Source organism: Ranitomeya variabilis, chromosome 7, assembly GCF_051348905.1.
Source record: "Ranitomeya variabilis isolate aRanVar5 chromosome 7, aRanVar5.hap1, whole genome shotgun sequence".
NCBI classification, from domain to species: Eukaryota; Metazoa; Chordata; class Amphibia; order Anura; family Dendrobatidae; genus Ranitomeya; species Ranitomeya variabilis.
Genome location: NC_135238.1, coordinates 182,077,342 through 182,096,679, shown reverse-complemented (window position 1 = coordinate 182,096,679; position 19,338 = coordinate 182,077,342). Strand labels below are relative to the sequence as shown.

The 19,338-nt window shown below is 45.3% G+C and overlaps 1 protein-coding gene across 1 annotated transcript in view; it reads left to right on the top strand.

Annotated features, from left to right (window-relative positions):
* The first annotated feature begins 11,032 nt into the window (after positions 1 to 11,032).
* Positions 11,033 to 19,338, top strand: part of LOC143784317 (FAST kinase domain-containing protein 1, mitochondrial-like) — a 43,842-nt gene continuing 35,536 nt past the window's right edge. The window contains exon 1 of the mRNA XM_077272459.1: positions 11,033 to 11,754. The gene's annotated coding sequence lies outside the window, so the exon portion shown is untranslated. The remainder of the gene's footprint in view (positions 11,755 to 19,338) is intronic.

Genomic DNA, 19,338 nt, shown 5'->3' with positions numbered 1-19,338 from the left:
TCGGATGCGAGAGCACAGTCCTCTGCACAGTCAAAACACATGACCCAGTGTTATTGGGTTTTAGTAACGTCAGCTGATCCCCAGCTGTGTATGCGGCAATGTGTCCTGCAACCGCCACGCTGACACAACAACTGAAATTTAAGGGAACCTGTCCCCCCCCAAGCGTTTGTTACTGAAAGAGCCACCTTGTGCAGCAGTAATGCTGCACAAGGTACAGGTAGCTCTTTTAGTTTTGCTCCTTGCTCATGCTGAACTTAACACTTATACAATGTGTCCCCTGATGCCGTAAAACTGTCCCGGAGGTGGGACTTTCCTTCGTAACGGGACTTTCCCAGCCGTCATCCCTACCCCCTTGGTGCCGTGCGCCACCTCCTTAGCGGTGTTTGAATCTGTCTAGTAGCCTGTGCTGTTTTGTTCAACCTTGGCCATGCGCAGTCTGCGCTGCCCGTCTTCTGACATCATTTGGTGTCAGGCAGACTGGGCCTGTGAGGCCGCGCTGCCCGAGATCCCTCCTCGCAGTCTCTTCTGATTTAATCATACTGCGGGCCTGGGATCCATGGGCATGCGCAGTGCATATCTTCACCTCAGGCTCTCACTCATCTCCCTCCGCCTTCTTCAGACTGGGCCACTGCCGTGACGCGCGGTGCATATATTCGCCTCTCACTCATCTCCTTCCGCCTTCTTCAGACTGTGCGGCTTCACGGCCGTGGCATGTGATTAGGGATCAGCTACCGCCGCACAGTCTAAAGCAGGCGAAAGGACGTGAGTGAGAGGCGAACATATTTACTGCACAAGGCCATGAATCCCAGCCCCACAGTGTGAATAAATCCCAAGACACTGCGGGGCTGGGATTCATGGGCAGCGCGACCGCACAGGCTGACATCAAATGATGTCAGAAGACAGGCAGCGCTAACAGCGCATGGCCAAGGGATAACAGCGCAGACTCCGGTACACAAAAAAGCAGCGCTCAGGAGGCTGCGCCCAGTGCCAAGGGGGTATTTTTAACAGCTGTGCTGCGTGTCATTAAGAAGGAAAGTCCCGCCTACATGACGTGGCACAATTTTAAAAGTGTTTCGTTCAGCGTGTGCAAGGAGCATAATTAAAAGAGCAACCTTTTCCTTGTGCAGCATTACTGTTGCACAAGCTGGCTCTTCTAGTTACTAACGCCTGGGGGTTTAAAGGTTCACTTTCAATTTGCTCCAATTAGGCCTCAGCCTATACTCTGCTCCTCCTGCTGACCCTGGGCTCCAACACCGCTAGTTGCTGCCTGGAAGTGCTGAGAAAAACAATTGCTCCTGTGTTAGTGGGGTTCAGTAACGTCAGCTGCTCCCCTGCTGTGTAACCGACAATGTGTCCTGCGACCGCCACGCTGACACTCCATCAGATATTAAAGTGCCTCCAGTGCAGGCTTCGGCCTGCACTCTGCTCCTCCTGCTGACCCTGGGCTCCAACACCGCTAGGGGCTGTAGGATGACAATCTTGAATAGGCCCCCATCCTGGTTCCAGTACTGTCAGCTGGTTCCAGGCAGAGCCTTTGGCTTAGGTGCCTCCTTCTGGGTATCCGAGTTCCACCAACGTCAGGTGGTCCTTGGTAGTGCTTTCTGGCACGGGTACATCCTGCTTACTAACCGGGTTCCAGTAACGTCAGCTGGTCCTCGGTAGTTCCATTGGCTCTTGGACCTTTGGGTAGCCATCCGGGTTCCAGTTCCATCAGCTGGTTCTCGGCATTTTCTCAGCCTTCAGGTACCTTCTGCTACATTTCCAAGTTCAAGACCCTAAAGACGACGACCCTGAAGACCACCCCTAAGATGACAACGACACCAGAGACAACAACCCCTGAGATGACGACCCTGGAGACGACGACCCTGAAGACCACCCCGATGACAACGACGACCCTGGAGACGACGACCCTGGAGACGACGACACGGAAGACCGAGAAGCAGAAGAACAAGACGCTGCAGAACAAAGAGCAGAAGAACATTAAGCATAAGACTAAACATCAGAGCAAAAGATATTATCTAAATTATAAGCAGAAGAAGACTAAGCAGTGTATGGGGGTGAGTCCGTTCCTCCTCGTGGTGCCCCTGGATAAAGCCTGATGCTGCAGGCCTAACTGAACGCAGACAAATGTAACTCTTTTGTGACAGGCAGAACGGAAGGTGTAATCTTCAAACTTTTATAGACAACAACTACAGGAATGCCTGTCACAAATAAGAATATGATGAAGAAGTAGAATATGAAGAAGAATAATAGTTTAATAAAAAGAATATGAAGAATGTAACAAAAAAAATAATAGGTAGAAGATGAAGAAGAAGATGAATAAGGTGAAGAAGAAGTTGATGTCAAAGATGCTGCTGAGGATGATGAAGAAGAAAGTGTGGGAGAAGTAAAAAAGAAGGTGAAGGGCATGGAAGTAGTGAAAGATCAATATCTGACAAATTAAAAAAAATCTTAACATGGTCAATATCTTTGTAACTCCGAACGTCTTAAATTTTTTTTTAAATTCCTGCTATTCTATTTGATTGGGCTAAACCTCTGTGCCTTTAATGTCTCCGCCACCTCCCCCAATACATCCTACATTATTCTTAGCTGTTTTCCTTCATGTAGAATGAAGCTACAAGGAAAGAAAGGGTTTATTTTAATTCCGATATTTTGGTCCCATTGACTTGCATTGGTATCGGGTATCGGTATCGGCGATATCCGATATTTTTTGATTATCGGCCGATCCAATCCGATACTGATACTTTCCGATATCGGAAGGTATCGCTCAACACTAATTGCGACGTATTGCCACACGTCGCAACCGTCGTGCGACGGTTGCGTCGTGTTCTGGGGACCGCCGCAACAAAAAAATGTTACATGTAACATTTTTTTGTGCATCTAGTCCGCCATTTCCAACCGCGCATGCGCGGCCGAAACGCCGTGCCCTCCTCCCCGGACCTTGCAATGGGGCAGCGGAAGCGTCGTAAGACTGCTTCCGCTGCCACGTCGGGCATTTTTTTCACAGTATGCGTCGGTACGTCGGGCCGACGCAGTGCGACGACCCTGTACCGACGCTAGTGTGAAAGCAGCCTAATGCAACTGTTGCTGTATTGCAGGGTAGTCTGTAACCATGGAAATGAGAAGTGTATACTGCAATAGAAAGATGAGTCAACCCAACAAAGGAGGCAATGTGGACAATTACAAAATACTAGTAAGTGCCATAGATTTACTTTCTGTACACAGTCAATATCATTTATTAATGTGAAGCAGCCCGTTTAAGAAGCAAAAAAGGGACAAAGGAAGTTTGAGAAAAAAAGGGGAAAATAACAAAAGTTTATATTTTTGGTTTATCGCTTTCCACTCCCGCCATTCTCGCAGCCATAGCATTATATATTCATATAGTTTTATGACCAGCTTATCTTTTTGCAGGACAATTTGTAAGTTCTAATGGCTGCACTTAATATTAGGTTCAAGTGGAAAGCAGAAAAAAAAGCAAAATGGGGTGCAATTTGAAAAGAAAATTCAATTTTGTCACAGTTTTATGGCTTTTATTTTAATGCCGTTCCCCACGTGCTCTGAGGAACCTGTCAGCAGGATTGTGTTCAGCAAACTACACACAGTGTCAGGTCGGCGCCGTTATACTGATTACAGTGAGACCTGGTGCTGAAATCCGTCTTGTGGTTGTTGTTTAATCTTTATTTTCAGTATTGAGTTAATGATATGCTTGTGCTTCGGGGCGGCCTGTGGGGGTCTTCATGTGATGCTCTGATTAGCTATTCATAATGCAAAATGCTGACAGGTCACTGATCCCTCACTGACCCGCCCCCTAGTTTCCATAATGAATACAATCACATAGTGAATAAAAAAAAGAAACGCTTTTGCAGGCAGATGCCAGCCTTGGCCCCTGCACTGCAGCATAATCGCATGGTTACTGTGCACTTAATCCCTTTTGCAGATTTCCTTGAGCAAAAATAAAATATCAATTTTGTCAGTGGCACTTGGGGCACCTGTGCAATAGCAGCTATCGGTTTGTATAGAGATCCGATAGCTGCAACTGCGCATGCGCCAGCGTCACCATCTTACTAGAGAAGATTTTAAAAATCCTCATCAAATATGGCGCCGCTTGCGCAGTAGCAGCTGTCGGGGATCGCCAAGGGATCAGTGACCTGTCAGCAGTCTGCATTATGAATACCTAATCAGAGCACCACATACATGAACCCCGTGTTAGGCCGGTTTCACACGTCAGTGATTCCGGTACGTGAGGTGACAGTTTCCTCACGTACCGGAGACACTGACACACGTAGACACATAAAAATCAATGCATCTGTTCAGATGTCATTGATTTTTTGCGGACCGTGTCTCCGTGTGCCAAACACGGAGACATGTCAGTGTTCGTGGGAGCGCACGTTTTACACGGACCCAATAGAGTCAATGGGTCCGCGTAAAACACGGACCTCACACGGACATTCTCCGTCTGGGGTCCGTGTGCGTGCAGGAGACAGCGCTACAGTAAGCGCTGTCCCCCCACATGGTGCTGAAGCCGGTATTCATATCTTCCCTGCAGCAGCGTTTGCTGTAGAGAAAATATGAAGAATAGTGTTAAAAATAAAGATTTAGGTGTCCGCCGCCCCCCCACCCCCTGTGCGCCCCCCCCCCCCCCCCCCCGCTGGTCAGAAAATACTTACCCGCTCCCTCGCTCCTTCCTGGTCTGGCCGCGCCTCCTACTGTATGCGGTCACGTGGGGCCGATCATTTACAATCATGAATAGTCGGCTCCGCCCCTATGGGAGGTGGAGCCACATATTCATGACTGTAAATGATCGGCCCCACGTGACGGCATGCAGGAGAAGCCGCGGCCAGACCAGGAAGCAGCGAGGGAGCGGGTAAGTATTTTCTGACCAGCGGGGGGGCGCACAGGGGGTGGGGGGGTGCACAGGGGGTGGGGGGGCGGCGGACACATGGATCTTTATTTTAAACACTATTCTTCATATTTTCTCTGCAGCAAACGCTGCTACAGGGAAGATATGAATCGCAGCTTCAGCACCATGCAGAGTGGGTACCACACGCTCCGTGTGGTACCCACTCGCCATACGGGCGGCACACGTGTGCCGCACGTATGGCCTCCGTGAGTTCCCAGGCACACGGACACGGATAACTCCGGTACCGATTTATTCCGGTACCGGAATTATCTGGACGTGTGGGACAGCCCTTAGGACTCGAGCATATCAGCACCACAAAACTGAGAATAAAGATTAAGAAACAACAAGATAGATTTCATCACCAGGTATCATTGTAATCAGTATGACGCCGCCGACCTGACACTGTGTGTCGGTTACTGTGCACAATCCTGCCGACAGGTTCCCTTTGACGTCCTTCTCCAGGTCAGTATGACTACAGCAGCACAACAATAAGTAGAGCTTTACTTGTGTTTACTAGAAAAAAACTAAACGTGGGAACATTTTTATTCTGCTTGTTTCATTGCCATATTCTAATATATTTTTTTTATATTTCCGGATCTGTGTGAGAGCTCATTTTTTGGTGTCACAGCCTTTACTTTTTAATTATATGATTATATAGTGTGTATCACTTTTTGAATAATTTTGATTCGATATTTTCACAGATGTGACGTCACTAACCAAAAGGAGAATCGGCCATTTAGATTTCTTTTCTATTATGCTGTTTGCCGTATGGAATCCAAAAATATATTGTAATAGTGCAGGCAACTTCAGATGGTAGAACACTTGGTCCTTGAGCATAAGAGCAAAAAGAAAATCTTTTCTTGCAGCTGTGAGGTGACCCTTCGCATTCGTCTATTGGGCTCTAAACACCCCGGTCTGACACTGGGGAGACATGCTGCTGCATCATTGGGAGAGAATGGAAAACCCCTTGTAGCATTAGTGAGATAGAAGTCATGGGACAAGCCAAGTTAGAACAGAAATCAAGAGAAGCACTAACCTGTTCTTGAAAAGAAGTAAAATGATTGTGTTTTCATCAGTACTTCAGAGAAGATGCCGATCATCGCAACTGCTTATGAAATAACAGAAAGGTAGATAGTGAATTCACTTAGCTTGACTACACAATTTTGGAAAAGTGCTTGAGAAATCATGGATGGAGATATAATGGTACTGCAAAAACACTTGGCCAAGTTGAATCAAGGTATAACTTACAGAGAGAAATGATGCTCCGCAGATCTGTGAGATGGCACTGAAGACATGCACATCCCCGGCGAAAAAAAACGGATCCGGCGGAAAAAAACGGATCCGGCGGGAAAAAAACGGATCCGGCACAAAAAAAAACAGATCAGCAGGAAAAAATGGATCCGTCGGAAAAAACGGATCCATTGGAAAAAAAACGGATCTGGCTTGTCAAAAAAACAGATCCGGCGCAAAAAAAACCCCGATTGGCGGGAACAAAACGGATTCGGCAAAAAGAAAAAACGGATCGGTGGAAAAAAACGGATCTGGCGGAAAAAAACGGATCTGGCGTAAAAAAAACGGATTAGGTGAAAAAAACGGATCGGCGAAAAAAAACGGATTAGGTAAAAAAAAACGGATTGGCGAAAAAAAACCCCGATTGGCGGGAACAAAACGGATTCGGCAAAAAAAAAAAAGGATCGGCGTAAAAAAAACCCGGATCCGGCACAAAAAAAACGGATTGGAGGGATAAAAACAAAGTCGGCAAAAAAAACGGATCAGAAAAATAAAACGGATCCGGCGGAAAAAAAAACGGATCTGGCTTGTAATAAAATGGATCCGGGGCAAAAAAAACCCGATCGGCGGAAAAACACGGATCCGGCGGAAAAAAAACGGATCTGGGGTAAAAAAAAACGGATCCGGCGCAAAAACAAACCGATTGGCGGAAAAAAAACGGATTCGGCAAAAAAACACAGATCGGCGGAAAAGAACGGATCCGGCGGAAAAACAAACAGATTGGCGGAAAAAAAAACGGATTCGGCAAAAAAAAACGGATCTGCGGGAAAAAAAAATCCGGCGGAAAAAAAAAACGGATCCGGTGGAAAAACGGATCAGCGGAAAAATACGGATCCTGCGAAAAAAAACGGATCTGGTGTAAAAAAAACGGATCCGGCGCAAAAACAAACTGATTGGCGGAAAAAAACATTCGGCAAAAAAACACGGATCGGCGGAAAAAAAAACGGATCCAGCGGAAAAACAAACAGATTGGCGGGAAAAAAAACGGATTCGGCAAAAAAAAAACGGATCTGCGGAAAAAAAACGAATCCGGCGAAAAAAAACGGATCCGGAGGAAAAACGGATCGGCGGAAAAATACGGATCCGGCGGAAAAACGGATCGGCGGAAAAATACGGATCCGGCGAAAAAAAACGGATCTGGCGTAAAAAAACGGATCCGGCGCAAAAACAAACCGACTGGCGAAAAAACGACGGATTCGGCAAAAAAAAAACGGATCGGCGGAAAAAAACAGACCCGGTGGAAAAAACGGATCCGGCAGAAAGATAAAACCAATCCGGCGGAAAAAAAAAAGGATCCGGCCGACAAAAAAATGGATCCTGCGTCTAGAGACTACAGCCGTCGGCCTTACCATTGCACCACAAGGTCAAGTGATCCCAGGTACTAATTTTTGCTAATTTTACTAATTTTACTAATTTCCTGTATCAGAGTCAAGTATCAGACTCCGGTATCAGACAGAGTATTTCTGAGGTTTGACTTTCATTTGTGACTTTGATATGTGAAAGTCAGGTATCAGAATCAAGTATCAGACTCCGGTATCAGACAGAGTATTTCTGAGGTTATTTCTGATGTTACTGTGATTTGTGACCATGTTGCAGCGGTATACTGACTTATGTTACTGACTTTATGGCAGGTTCATCCTGCAGACACTAGATGGCGCTGTGGCTCCCGATGACGTCACGGCTCCTTGCAGCCTCTAGTCAGTAATAGCAGCACTAGACAATCGCCGGGCGCGGTGGCGTGCGCCTGTAATCCTAGTTACCAGGGAGGCTGAGTGCTGGAGCGCTTGAGTCCAGGTGTTCTGGGCTGCCCTGTGCTATGCAGATTGGGGTGTCAACATCAGGTCGGTATTTGTGACCCTGGGGGACCTCAGAACTAACCAGTGGTCCTGAAGTGGGAGGAGGCCGGACGCGGCCCAGGAGACCCCATGCCGATCAGCGGTGCGGATCGCCCCGTCCATAGCCCTCGTTGTAGAGTCTACAATGGAGAGCAGGCTGGACAACACAGCGTGACAACCACTTTTTATACACACAGAAAATATTCATTTTAGATCGGGAAATCATTATTAATGTAGAAAAAGATCCAATTTCTTAAAATTGTGATGTTTATTAGAAAATTCAATGCAAACATTCAAGACTGTCTATGTAAATACTATGCATTGAACTTTGTACTTAGTTCTCTAATAAACATCGACATTTTAAGACGCTGAATTGTTTCTACATTTGATCCCTTGGCTTCCGTGCTACAATGCCCCTAGAGTCGGAGCTGTTTTTTCTTTTTTCACCAGATCATTATTAACCCTCAGTCACATCTGCAATAATTATTATTCGGTAAAAATAATGAACTATGCAAAATATGAAAATGTAAATATATATATATATATATATGCAGCAAAAAGAAGAAACATGAGCGGCACTGTCCCATTTACTGAAAAAACAGACAGTCCATTCTGTGGGGGAAGCCCAGGTTAGGAACCCCTTAATGCATAAACCAGTGTGACCACGGTGCTCCTCATGAGAAAACAAAGTCTGTATGAAAATGCTGAGGATAAGATGAAGGAGAGAGGGCACTCACCGGTCTTCTATAAAATCACTTCTTTATTATAAACTTGACATCCAGAGTAAAGGCAGCGGCCGGGGGAGAGAGAAGGAGCAGGGGTGGACGACGGCCGTTTCGCGCTTGTCCTGCGCTTCTACGGGTCGATTAGTGTTCGGGACTGGCAGCAGTTTATAGTGTGCCAGACTGGACACCTCCCACCGCTCGATCCCTCCCACCAACCGGAAACTACACCAAGCACAATGTAAAAACATTAAAAGGACAAATTAAAAACAATTAGTATCGGAGTACACGCATTTACAGAAAGTGCATTACAACAAGACATTAGTGTATTACACAGGAGAATTTCAAAACCGCCGCGCTTGTAATAATCTGGGATGGCCCCAAGGGAACCTTTGATAAATTCGTGGCATATTTAAATGGTGCAAATGATCTCAACATGACCTTCACTTCGGTTTTTGGGGGTGAACGTTTGGAGTTCCTAGACGTTTTAGTAGAAATCACAGATGGCAGGGTATGCACCTCTCTTTTTCGTAAACCGGTTGCAGTGAACACACTCATGCACTATAACAGCTATCACCCTCCTCATACAAAACGAGCGGTGCCATATAGTCAATTCTTAAGGACCAGTAGAGTAAATAACACGGAAGAAGGTTTTATTCGTCAAGCAGAGGAAACGAGAGAGAGATTCAGAAAAAGAGGGTACCCGGAGAGCGTTTTAACACCAGCTCTAGCGAGAGTTAAAAATGAGAGGGCAGTAACAAAGATTGATAAAAAGCCACCCCCACACCAAATACAAAAAAAGGGGAATAATAGGAGATTTAACTTTTGTTTCAAATTTAGCAACATGGACCAACAAATTAGATTGGCAGTTAAAAAGAATTGGCACCTGTTAGAAAGAGATAAGGATCTAACCGAAATAGCTGCTAGAGGCCCCCTTATAGCCAATAGGAGGAGTGTCAGATTGCGGGACAAATTAGTAAAAAATCGGGTGGTCAAGCCGAGTACTAATTGGCTTTTAGGAGGATCTCTTAAGGGGAATTTCAGGTGCGGCCATTGTCCATGTTGTCAGCAGCATCTTTTAGATCGATGCCTTCAGATAGGATCCATAAGTCATGTGGTTGATGATTTCATTACTTGTAAGACTGATCACATAGTGTACATTGTTTTTTGCCCTTGCAGGTACTTTTACATCGGCAAAACCATTCGGCCGATGTATATTCGATTTCGGGAGCACTGTAAGTCTGTGGTGTCCGGGAAGGGAGTCCCGCGACTTATTAACCATATGAGGGAGAAACATGGAGGTAGGACTGAGTGCCTTACCTTTGCTGGTATTGAGAAGGTGGTCCTGCCCATTCAGGGTGGCGATTTGGACAATCTGCTCCTGAGGTGTGAGGCCAGGTGGATCCTGCGCAGTGGCGCCATGGGTCCGCTTGGCTTCAATGACAGGGTCGATATGTCCATCTTCCTATAGGTGGCGCAAGAGTCTCTGTTCCTTTAAAGTAAACAGGATTGGTTCGCCGCTGAGCGCGGCGGTTTTGAAATTCTCCTGTGTAATACACTAATGTCTTGTTGTAATGCACTTTCTGTAAATGCGTGTACTCCGATACTAATTGTTTTTAATTTGTCCTTTTAATGTTTTTACATTGTGCTTGGTGTAGTTTCCGGTTGGTGGGAGGGATCGAGCGGTGGGAGGTGTCCAGTCTGGCACACTATAAACTGCTGCCGGTCCCGAACACTAATCGACCCGTAGAAGCGCAGGACAAGCGCGAAACGGCCGTCGTCCACCCCTGCTCCTTCTCTCTCCCCCGGCCGCTGCCTTTACTCTGGATGTCAAGTTTATAATAAAGAAGTGATTTTATAGAAGACCGGTGAGTGCCCTCTCTCCTTCATCTTATCCTCAGCATATATATATATATATTCCTCCTGTACTTTCTCACTATCTCCCCAGATTCTGATATTACGTCTCCTTATCTCTCTGTGATGCCGTTACACTGAGCGCTACTGACACCTACTGGCGAAACCAATAAAATGCTTCCATCTGTTGTGCAGTACTAGGTGTTACCAGCAGAGGCCACTCCAGCTCTAAACCTTCAGGACGAAACATGAATCACCTGCAAATATCACATTATAATGAGGTTACGCTGAAGGCCTCATGAGAAAATGACCTATTGTTTATATCAGGTTTTTTTTCTTCAATGTATTTTTTTCCATATAACAATCTGTATTAAAAATATAGTAGTAATATAATATATCAAAAATTATTAACACAAATAAATATATTTAAAAAATTACCAATAATAAGTATAAAATAAACAGACCACAAATCAACCCCCTAAAAACACAAGAAGATCCTAAGGGTGCGTGTCCACGTTCAGGATGGCCGGCGCTTTGGACGGAGCGGAAAACTCGCTCTGCCCTAAGCCCCGCCCCCTTCTGGAGACACGATGATGCCGGATGTGTTCATTGCACACATCCGGCATCATCGCACCCCACACATAGGGCCCTGTGATTTACCTTGCAGCGGCGCAGCAAGGTAAACGGACATGCTGCGATCTAAAAAGACGCGGCGCATGTCCGGAATCGCAGGGCCGCCGGGTGCGTATTAGCACGCATAGTGGAGACGGGATTTCATAAAATCCCCTCCACTATGCTGTAACATCTGGACGCGGCAGATTGAATGCTGCGGCTCTGCTCAGCGTTCAATCCGCTGCTATTCCGGATGTAAAACGGCCCGTGGACACATACCCTAAGACAAACACACTGACGAGCAAAAGAGTAACAATGTTTTGACCTTTTGACTTTCAGGCTCCATATCTCACCATCCACTACTGCTTCCAACGTGAGACTCCCATCATTTTATAGACAATCATCTTGGCTGTCTTATACACAAATGTATTGTTTATTGTTGATGCGTTTCAGATTCCACCGACTCCTTCCTCAGGATAACCATACAAAAATCAATCAATTGTCCTGCAGACGTTACACAAGTCTGGAAGCTGCAAATAAGGTGAGAGACTTCAACTTCACTATTGTGATGAGAAGCGTTGGCTTGAGTTTGCAAAAACGTATGACAAATGGACAGTATAAGATTGAAGATGGGTGATTTGGAGCGATGAGATGAAAGGCAACAGACTAGTCTCTGATGGGTGCAAATGGGTCTGGAAGAAACAAGGGAAAACGGGGCCAATGGCTGCAATCATTGAAGGAACTGTCAAGTTTTGGTAGAGGAAACCTGATCATATGGGGTTGTTTCAGGGTATGTACACACTTTCCGGATTTTTTGCGTTTTTCGCTATAAAAACGCATACATATGCATCCCATCATTTAGAATGCATTCCGCAATTTTTGTGCATATGTCACTTTTTTTTCCCGCGAAAAAAATGCATCGCGGTAAAAAACGCAGCATCTTCATTAATTTTGCTGATTTTTTGCGGATTTCCCACCATATTATTGCATTTGGAACCCCCGGAAAAATCTGCAAAAAAATCCACACAAAAAATGCGAGAAAAACATGAAAAAACGCACAGGATTTCTTGCAGAAAATGTCCGGTTTTGGTCAGGAAATTTCTGCAAGAAATCCTGACGTGTGCACATAGCCTCACAGCCAAAGATGTTGGATACTTGACCAGGATCGATGGTGGTCTCACGGCTGAGCTATATGTGTATTTTGATCTGACGTTTAGATCGGACTCGGACATCACTAAGATGACAGTTCTGTTCGATTTTTACACAGACCCATAGACTTGCATTGACAATTTTGTTCTGACGTTTGGATCAGTATGGAACATATCTCCATGATTTTGTATGGACTATAAACAATCCCGGACATGTGAACTGCCCCATTCACTATTTTAGGCACAAGTGTTATCTGTGAAAAGCACGGATAGCACATCCCACCCTATTTCCTTATAGATTGTAGCTTGCGAGCAGGACCCTCACTCCTCCTGTACCTGCGGATCTGTGTCACTTTGTGATATATTTATTGTCTGTTCATGTCCCTGCTTAATTGTAAAGTGGTCAGAAAATGTTGGCGCTATAGAAATAAAAATATCATCATCACTAGTATAAGAAAATATAACGTGTGAATGAGCCGTTGATAATTATCAATTGTATTAATTAATTTAGTTCCAAGTTTATTAAGCTAATTTATAGATGAATGGGAAAGTGTCTAATATTTCTAGGGAAGACCACAAATGTATTACATAGGGCAAAAATGTGACGGGTTTGGCAGAGGTTTTAGGACAGTTAGGCCGGCGTCACACTAGCGAGTTTTACGGACGTATGAGCGCAAGAAAATACGTCCGTAAAATACGCATTACACACGGCCCAATGATTCTCTATGGCCCAGCTCCTATCAGCCGTATTTTACGGATCTGTATTATACGGCCGTAGAAAATCGCAGCATGCTGCGTTTGTCACCGTATTGCGCAAAAAAATCGCCAATGAAAGTCTATGGGGGCGAGAAAAATATGGATTACTCACGAACCAGCAGTGTGACTTGCAAGAAATACGCAGCGGTGTTATAGAGAAAAGCCGGCAATTCAATTGCCGGCTTTTGCTATCTCCTTCCCAAACCCGACAGGATATGAGACATGGTTTACATACAGTAAACCATCTCATATCCCTTTTTTTTTTGCATATTCCACACTAATAATGTTAGTAGTGTGTATGTGCAAAATTTGGGCCCTCTAGCTATTAAATTAAAGGGTTAAATCACGGAAAAAATTGGCGTGGGCTCCCGCACAATTTTCTCCACCAGAGTGGTAAAGCCAGTGACTGAGGGCAGATATTAATAGCCTGGAGAGGGTCCATGGTTATTGGCCCCCCCCCCCGGCTAAAAACATCTGCCCCCAGCCACCCCAGAAAAGGCACATCTGGAAGATGCGCCTATTCTGGCACTTGGCCACTCTCTTCCCACTCCCGTGTAGCGGTGGGATATGGGGTAATGAAGGGTTAATGTCACCTTGCTATTGTAAGGTGACATTAAGCCAGATTAATAACGGAGAGGCGTCAATTATGACACCTATCCATTATTAATCCAATAGTATGAAATGGTTAAGAAAACACACATTATTACAAAGTATTTTAATGAAATAAAGACAGATGTTGTTGTAATATTTTATTAGACTCTTAATCCACCTGAAGACCCTTGTCACCTGAAACAAAGTAAAAAAAAAACAAACAACAATATTCCATACCTTCTGTCGTTCTGTCCCACGTTGCAAATCCATCTGAAAGGGTTAACTAATTTTACAAGCAGAAGCCTGTTAATGCAGCTGCACCTGCCTGTAAAAACCAGGGGAATGAATGGAAAGCAGGGTGACCTGTAGTTACCTTGAGTTGCGGTGATGCGCCCTCTGCTGGATGTCCTCATGAACTGGAGCCTGTGAAAAGTTCCCACGCTCGAGTTCATATGAGGACATCCAGCAGAGGGCTAGGTAGTAGGTAGGGATGTGAACGCTGTGTTCTGGGATGGGTGGGCGCAGAGGAGTCTGCGGGATGTGCCGTGGTGCTGTGCCTGGATTTGCCATTGTGCCGCGTCGGGATGTGCCGTGATGCTTGGATGTGCCGTGATGCTTGGATGTGCTGTGGTGCCGGCATGTGCCGGTGCCTGCGCCGGGATGTGTCGGCGCCGAGATGTGCCGTGGTGCCGGCATCTGCCGGTGCCTGCGCCGGCATGTGTCGGCGCCGGGATGTGCTGTGGGGCTACGCCGGGCGGTGCGGTGGGTCCGCTGGCCGTGCTGGGGTCTGCTGCAGGCGTCATTGCTGTGTGTGTCTCTGTGTGCAGGCGTCGTCCGATGGGACTACAAGTCCTATCGGACGATGCCTGCTACAGTGACAGTGAGTGACACATTAGCCAATGATGGGACAGTAGTAGTCCCATCATCCAGCTAATGTGTTGAATGTAAAAAAAACCAACACACACACACACACACACACACGTACATACATACAGACATACAGTACATACAACATGCAGACACAGTACATACAGACATACAACATACACCATGTGACATGCAACATGTGGCGACATGAGAGGGAATGCGACATATGACATGCAAAATGTTACATGCAACATGCGACGACATGCAACATGCCACATGCAACATGCAACAACATGTGACGGCATGTGACATGCAACGACATGTGACATGCGTCAACATGCAACATGTGACAACATGCGACATGTGACATGAGATGACATGCGAAATGCAACATGTGGCAGCATGCGACATATGACAACATGTGACATGCAACATGCGACGACATGCAGCATTCGACGACATGCAGCATTCGACGACATGCAACATGCGACGACATGCGACGACATGCGACATGTGACATGCGGTGACATGCGGCGACATGCAACATTCGACAACATACGACGACATGCAATGACATGCAACATGTGACATGTGACGACATGCAACGACATGCAACATGTGACAACATGCAACATGCGACGGCATGCAACAACATGCAACATGTGACATGCAACGAAATGCGACATACAACATGCGAGGGCATGCGACATGTGACAACATGTGACATGCGACAACATGCAACATGAGACATGTGATATGCGACATGCACCATGCGACAACATGCAACATGCGAGAACATGCAACATGTGACGACATGCAACATGTGACATGAAACATGCAACATGCGACGACATGCAACATACGACATGCAACATGCCACATACAGTACATACATACAGTACATACATACAACATACATACAGACGTACAGCACATAAAACATAGAGTACATACTCACTATCACTTGTCACTTTGTTCCTCGAAGCCAGTGTTACCTGTAAAAAATATTAAAATAATAAACAAACACTATACTCCCTGATCCGCAGAAATCCAATTAAAACGAGTGTCCCTCGCCGATCTCCCGTGGAGAGCAGGAGCATCAGCTGATGCGACCGCTCTCCAGGGGCTCCAGGAATACAATGATGGAAGGTATCCTTCCACAATGTTTTCCCCACAATGTATTCCTACGCCCCTGTGAGAAAATAGTCCCTAGTCTCACTTTTGGTATTGCTGTGTGAGAAAGTTCCCACGCAGCTTTTTGCCATAAAGTGAGACCAGTGAACTATAGTAACCTCTCAGTGATGCACTGCAGGAGCCATTGTCTCCTGTCAGTGTGTCACATAGGGTCCTATAGAGCAGTGACATCACCCGATGTCACTGTTCTATAGGGGAGATCGTCATGGGACACTCGTTATTAATTGGACTACGGTGGACAGGTAGTATACGGTTTATTATTTTACATTTTTTGCAGGCGCCGAAGTATGGTAAGTATGCTTAAATGAAGAATATTAACCCCTTTCTGCCAGCTGACGGAATAGTACGTTAGCTGGCAGATCCCCTGCTTTAAGGTGGGCTCCGGCGGTGAGCCCACCTTAAAGCCGCAATATGTCAGCTGTTTTGTACAGCTGACGTGTGTGCGCAATGAGCGCGAGCGGAATCGCGATCCGCCCGCCCCCATTAACTAGTTAAATGCCGCCGTCAAGCGCTGACAGCGGCATTTAACTAGCACTCCCGGCTGCACGGCCGGAAGTGCTCACACCGCTGACCCCCGTCACATGATCAAGGGTCAGCGGTGCATTGCCATAACAACCAGAGGTCTCCTTGAGACCTCTATGGTTGTTGATGGCCGATTGCTTTGAGCGCCACCCTGTGGTCGGCGCTCAAAGTACACCACCATTTCTACTACATAGAGGTGATCTGTACTTCACCTCTATGTAGCAGAGCCGATCGTGTAGTGCATGCTTTTAGCCTCCTATGGAGGCTATTGAAGCATGCCAAAAAAAAAAAAAAAAGTGTTTAAAAATATAAAAAATATATAAAAGTTTAAATCACCCCCCTTTCGCCCCAATCAAAATAAAACAATTAAAAAAAAATCAAACCTACACATATTTGGTATCACCGCGTTCAGAATCGCCCGATCTATCAATAAAAACAAAGGATTAACCTGACCACTAAATGGCGTAGCGAGAAAAAAAATCAAAACGCCAAAATTACGGTTTTTTGGTCGCCGCGACATTGCATTAAAGTGCAATAACGGGCGATCAAAGAACGTATCTACACCAAAATGGTATCATTAAAAATGACAGCTTGGCATGCAAAAAAGAAGCGCTCACCTGACCCCAGATCACGAAAATTGGAGACGCTACGGGTATCGGAAAATCGCACACTTTTTTTTTTTGCAAACTTTGGAATTTTTATCCACCACTTAGATAAAACATAAACTAGACATGTTAGGTGTCTATGAACTCGTAATGACCTGGAGAATCATAATGGCAGGTTAGTTTTAGCATTTAGTGAACCTAGCAAAAAAGCCAAACGAAAAACAAGTCTGAGATTGCACTTTTTTTTGCAATTTCATCACACTTGGAATTTTTTTCCCATTTTCTGTTACATGGCATGGTAAAACCAATGGTATCGTTCAAAAGTACATCTCGTCCCGCAAAAAATAAGCCCTCATATGGCCATATTGACTGAAAAATAAAAAAGTTATGGTTCTGGGAAGTAGGGGAGCGAAAAACAAAAACGAAAAAACGGAAAAAGCTCTGGGGGTGAAGGGGTTAAAATACTTTTTCCCTAATGTGTGTGTGTTTTATTAATCCTTTAATACTATTGGATTAATAACGGATAGGCGTCTTATTGACGCCTCTCCGTTATTAACCCGGCTTAATGTCACCTTACAATAGCAAGGTGACATTAACCCCTTATTACCCCATATCCCACCGCTACACCGGAGTGGGAAGATAGGGGCTAAGTGCCGGAATTGGCGCATCTTACAGATGCGCCATTTTTGGGGCGGCTGCGGACTGGTATTTGTAGCTGGGGGGAGGGCCAATATCCATGGCCCCTCTCTAGGCTATGAATATCAGCCCGCAGCTGTCTGCGTAGCCTTTCTGGCTATGAAATATAGGGGGACCCCACGTCATTTTTTTGGGGGGTCCCCCTATTTTAATAGCCAGTAAAGGCTACGCAGACAGCTGCGGGCTGATATTCATAGCAGGCTACAAATATTGGCCCTCGGCTGTCGGCTTTCCCCCTCTGGCGCAGAAAATTTCGCGGGAGCCCACGCCATATTTTTTTTTCTTCGTTTTTTTTTTACTGAAACATATTGTTCATTAACCCCTTTCTGCCAGCTGACGGAATAGTACATCAGCTGGCATTATCCCCACGCTTTGAGGTGGGCTTCGGCGGTGAGCAACATGTCAGTTGTTTTCATTACAACAAAAAAAATTATGTTTTTTTGGTCGCCGTGACATTGCATCAAAATGCAATAATGGGCAATCAAAAGAACGTATCTGCACAAAAGTGGTATCATTAAAAACGTCAGCTCGGCGAGCAAAAAATTAGCCCTCACCCGACCCAATATCTCAGAAAATATAGACGCTACGGGTATCGGAAAACGGCGCAATTATTTTATTTCTTTTTAGCAAAGTTTTGAATTTTTTTTTACCACTTAGATAAAAAATAATCTACACGTGTTTGGTGTCTATGAACTCGTAATGACCTGGAAAATCATAATGGCAGGTCAATTTTATGCTGTGTGCACACGTTGCAGATTTGGGTGCAGAATTTTCTGCACAAAATCTGCATCTCCTTGCTGAAAACGCAGCTGCGTTTTTTATGCATTTTTTTCACGTTTTTTTCATATTTTTTGCGTGGTTTTCATGCGGGTTTTTTGTGTGGTTTTGATGCAGTTCTTGGTGCGGTTTTTGCGTGGTTTTGATTCAGTTTTTGCTGCAGTATTTGGTGCGGTTTTTTGCGTGGTTTTGATTCAGGTTTTTGATGCTTTTTTATGCAGTTTTTGGTGAAGTTTTGATGCAGTTTTTGATTCAGTTTTGATGCAGTTTTTGGTGCGGTTATGATGCAGTTTTTGGTGCGGTTTTGATGCAGTTTTTGGTGCGGTTTTGATGCTGTTTTTGGTGCGGTTTTGATTCAGTTTTTGGTGCAGTTTTGATGCAGTATTTGGTGTGGTTTTGATGCAGTATTTGGTGCTGTTTTGATGCAGTTTTTGGTGCGGTTATGATGCAGTATTTGGTGCGGTTTTGATGCTGTTGTTGGTGCAGTTTTGATGCTGTTTTTGGTGCCGTTTTGCTGCAGTTTTTGATACAGTTCTTGGTGAGGGTTTGATGCATTTTTGATGCAATATTTGGAGCAGTTTTGATGCAGTTTTTGGTGCGGTTTTTGCGCGGTTTTGATTCAGTTTTTGCTGCAGTATTTGGTGCTTTTTTGCGTGGTTTTGATTCAGGTTTTTGATGCTTTTTTATGCAGTTTTTGGCGAACTTTTGATGCAGTATTTGGTGCGGTTTTGATGCAGTATTTGGTGTGGTTTTGATGCAGTTTTTGGTGCGGTTTTGAAGCAGTTTTTTGTGCGTTTAGGCCATGTGCCCACGCTGCGGATTCCGCTGCGGAATTTTCTGCAGCGGATTTGATAAATCCGCAGTGCAAAACCGCTGTGGTTATTACTGCGGATTTATCGCGGTTTCTATAGCGGTTTCCGCTGCGGATTTACACCTGCAGTTTTCTATTGGAGCAGGTTTAAACCCGCA